Here is a 4638-nt window from a genome sequence, read left to right on the forward strand (position 1 = left end):
TAAAGGGCACTGGCATTGCTGGAGCTCCAGGCTCGGCTGAACGTACACCTGATGGACTACAGGTGAAGTTGGCCTTCAGCAATTCACCATTCTCCTCTTGAGGGATAGAGAGTGAGGTGATGGATGATTCTGTAATGGGACAGAGGAAGTGCCTGGTTTGGTGCCACCATGTGAAGGCCATACATTTCCTGCAGCAGAGGGAGGGTAAATAGTAATACAGTGTTACACAGACCAAACCAACCCAGGAGGAGGAAGCCAGAGATGAACAACCTATACCAGTAGTCCTAGCCCTGGCCAGGCATAAGTTAGTCATAGACTGGGTATTGTATTTATGAGGATCCTAACCTGGAGAGTTTATTAAATACAGTGCACACCTCAACACTGACTGAGGCTTAATTCATAGGGAAAAGCACATCCCAGATCTTGTAATAGTGGTGCATCCTTTAGTTACCATTTTTTGTTGTATTGTGCTAATCCCTAGTAACCTGTAGAAAGTGCTTAATAAAGTTTCATTGGTTGCTATAAACCTGAACTGAATGTATTTGTAGTCTGTAATTCTGTTGTCAGTTGGTATCACTTTACAGTATCTTTAAGTACAGTCCGATCAGCGAAGTTAAGCAACGTTGGGTCTGGTTAGTACTTGGATGGGTAACCGCCTGGGAACACCAGATGCTGTTGGCATCCCTACATGTCAGGTGGGGTTGGTGGAGGATTAGTGGCCCTCCCTGTAAAACAATTAACTCTAAGCCATTGGCCACCCCGTCTGGGATACATGGCGTCTGGCAATGAATGAATGTATATAATAAAGTTACAGTTTTGAAGATCATTCATGACTTACCAAGGAGTACGTGTGTGTTGTTTACCCCACCTTTTCATCAGGTGGGGGAATTATCAGGATGGTAATGAAGTATGTTTTCTGCTGCACAATTCCCTTGTGATTAAAATGTATTTGAAAATTGTGATGATATGGTTTTTGAGTTTTCTGTACAGGAATATTAATTGATTAGCTAAGTACCCTGTTGGTGCTTAAAGAGATAAAGTTGGTGTGTAGAGCCATAATTTTACACTTATTTTTCAGTGTGAGGGAGATGAATACTTAAAACCATGTGATGACCAAGAGAGACATGTTGGTACAAGAGATGAAGAACAGTGCTTGGGTTAGAGGCAGTTGACACGAGGAAAGTGGGTACACGTGACAGTGGTGTGGATTTACCAGGTGTAAGAGCCATGAATGAGAGTATCAAACTGCTGCCATCAACACTGCATCATCACAAACCACCTTGACATCACACCAGTCCAGTATCTACTTCCTTCAAGGTACTGCACCATATAATACTATGTTTGTGTGGTGTGTGGGCTTTATCTCTTAAACTTGGTTACATGACCTTTCCCTTTTTATATGACTCTTGATGATCTGATGGCAGAATTCCTGGTTCAGGGTAACAGTGATGCTGTAAGTGCAGGTTTGAATCCTGTTCAGTCACATCTTGCTATACAATGGGATTATGTCACGTGAAAACCTATCACATAATTTATCATTTACCAAGGTCAACAGAACAGGTTCAGTGGGGTGGGAGGGTTTCCTTGACTGTGAAATGAATGTAAAAACCTTACCCTTTGCTCTGGGTATCACCACACTTTCCACCGGGGGCTGCATCGTTGCTACACAAGATTCCAAGTCTCAAGTTTGAGTACGTCACACGAAAAGAGTATACCTGTACTTTGTTTACAATTGCACCCTGCACCATTTGTTACTTGCACTCATTATTGTGATAGCAATGGTAATTCATTGGCCATACCCACACAAAATTGCATGAGAGTCAGTTGATCACAGCGAATGGGCAACCATCTTGGCTCAATCACCTTAATGGGAGTCATTGTTCACGCAAGTTTGTGACCATTTTGCCGTCGTTATCCCCAAAATGGGTCTAACTTATTGTTCATCATCATAGCAATGTATCGCATTGCAAACAAACGTACAACGACACATGACTTCATGGATGGCAAGGGGTAGTTCTATACAGATGTTGCCAGGGACACAGGTCTGTCTCCCTACCCTTGAATGATCAAGAATAAGGTTGCAGAATATCACACCTGTGATCTGAAGGTGGAAATGGGACATCCCCCCACTCACTCTCTCTCTCTCTTTCTCTCTCCGTCATGTAAAACTGTGGCAAGGCAGCAGGTCACTATCTTAATATTAATCCTTGACACCAGCGTTACATGTGTTTTACAGGTTATGTTAGTATTGGACAATTTCATGCAGCTTTGGATAGATGTGTGGCAGTGATGGGGTTGGTAAAAGCTGCATTACTGTCCATCACAAAAACAATACAAAATACATCATCAGTTTGAAGGTGTTAAATGCTGTGAAAGCTTTGCCTTGACCCTAAGTTGTATGTCCTAAATTGGTGTACGTTGGAGTAACTTTTTCCCAATGCTTGGTACTCCTCCTGGCTTTTCCGCACTCCTTGTTACTCCTCCAGGTGTCTTGTCCAATTGCCTTTACTGCCTCTGTGTGTTGTTCCTTCACTCACTCTCCTTTGTTTTTCCTCCATACAGAATTGAGTCTGTGCCATTTCTCCCTCACTCAGATAGCTATTATGTTGTCATAATTGAGTCCTGGGAAATTCTCAGCTCCATCCCACAGGCTATACAGTATATGTGAAACACCACAGGTCATGGCACTGATGCATCAAGTGCTATGTTGTTCACTTTAATTGTTGCATTCAGTGTGATGCATTTTTATATCATATTATTGCTGTCACTGTACAGTATGTTGTATATACTCCTGGGAATTTTATTCATATATTTTACTTTTCCATGCATTGCTTTTGCATGTTAGCCAATTTTATATCAGTACAGTGCTGTAATTTTGTACAGTGCTGCCCTTGTTGTGGTCATATTTGAAACTTGTGGTAATAATTGAAGAGAGCACAGCACAGTAAACTCTGACTGTATTGACCTTTACTGTATTAGAATGTCCATTTACCCTGTTGCACTGTGTCATATATCGTCCACTGCAGTAAATTGTGGAATAATGGATGCTTCACTATTATGTTTGACCGCTTAAGTATATATAGCCTGCTCTTTGCACTCTTGTGCTTGTTTCCAGCATTGTGTAGTGTGGAGAGAATGGAGAATGAATGACTGACTAAGAGGGTGTATGTAGGTGAGGTGGAGGGAGGGAGAGGGAGGGGTAGACCGAGGATGAGGTGGAGGGATGGAGTTGAGAGGTATATGAGGGAGGGGGGGGGTTGGGGGGAGGGTAGTCAAATGGTGGGTGACAAAGTGACTTGGAGGCGTTTTGTCTGCGGCCACCCTTTGTGGGATTAGGGCGTCGGGCTATAGATAGATAGATAGATAGCGTAGTGTTTTATGCTATGCTGTATGTATATTAAGAGTTCTCAAACCCACATGCTTACACCGAATTCATCATTTGTGCCAGACTGTGGTTCAGTATATCTACAACATTTACTATTGTACTGTGAAAGTTTGTGAATATCTGTTTATATGTGTACAGTATTAATGTGACTGGGTGTTCCTTTAGTTTGATGTAGTAACGTGTTGCTGTAGTAGCAGTATATACTATGCAGCTGTTGCACCACTAACTGAACTCATTTCCTTCAGTGGTGTGCCAATATCAACAGTAGATGGTTACCTGCCCCTTCAACCCTCTTGTCCTGCTGATGGCAGCAGGTGGTAATGTTGACAAGTAATGTTGTGGCTGACTGACTTGACCATTGTCATCCTTGGAGTCACAATGGCACCAGTTACTGACCCTGGCTGACTGGTGCTGGCCACACTGTGCCATAACATCTGTACTGTGTGAGGGGTCCTGTATGCCACAGCAGAATCATATGGCTGTACCAAGAATGAAATATGAAGGATGTTGTTTTGCTAAGGAAGATATTCACTGCAACTTCAGAGGTGAGTTACTCTATTTATACTGTACCAGTAATTTGTACCAGTGTTTCATACAGCAGTCAAGTCATATCATTTCAGATATATCACTTCCATGCTTCCTCACAAGGAATCCCATACTGTGGTTGGCCCTTGGTACTGCTGATGTTTTCTGTGGCTGGAAAGGTCCACCAAGCACCAAAACCAGCTAATTACATGCCACATCTGGTATTCACTCAGCGTTAACCAGGCGGTCTAGACATTTCCCCAGTTAGATTTTTAAAGCTCAGTCAGGGTTCTGAGTACATGGGTTTAATATATATTTGATCCCTTTTCTGTCCAACTCTCTAATGCAAGAGTTAACCGTTACTCCCAGTCTTTCATTTATGCAACAGGTCAACTCTGGAACTGTCTCCCTCTGTCTGTATTTCCTGCTGCCTATGATCTCCAGTCTTTCAAACGCAGTGTGTCCAGGCATCTCAAAATGAACGGATCTTGAATTTGGCTCTCTATTCTATTTTGTTTTTCTCTTGGAGGGAACTGTTACTGCGGGCTCATGGCCTTTGGTTCCTTCTTCCTTGCATAAAAAAAAAAAATAAGCAATGGAAGTAATGTCCATTTCACTGGCCACAAGGATAACCTGTTTACCTTCACTAATGTACACACATGATTAATGTGGCATTCATAATCATTTATGTGGAGAAAAATATTAATAAGCATACTTTGTTTTTTATT

This window comes from Coenobita brevimanus, chromosome 56 (assembly GCF_032717465.1).
Source record: "Coenobita brevimanus isolate Jiangsu-jjx chromosome 56, ASM3271746v2, whole genome shotgun sequence".
NCBI lineage: Eukaryota > Metazoa > Arthropoda > Malacostraca > Decapoda > Coenobitidae > Coenobita > Coenobita brevimanus.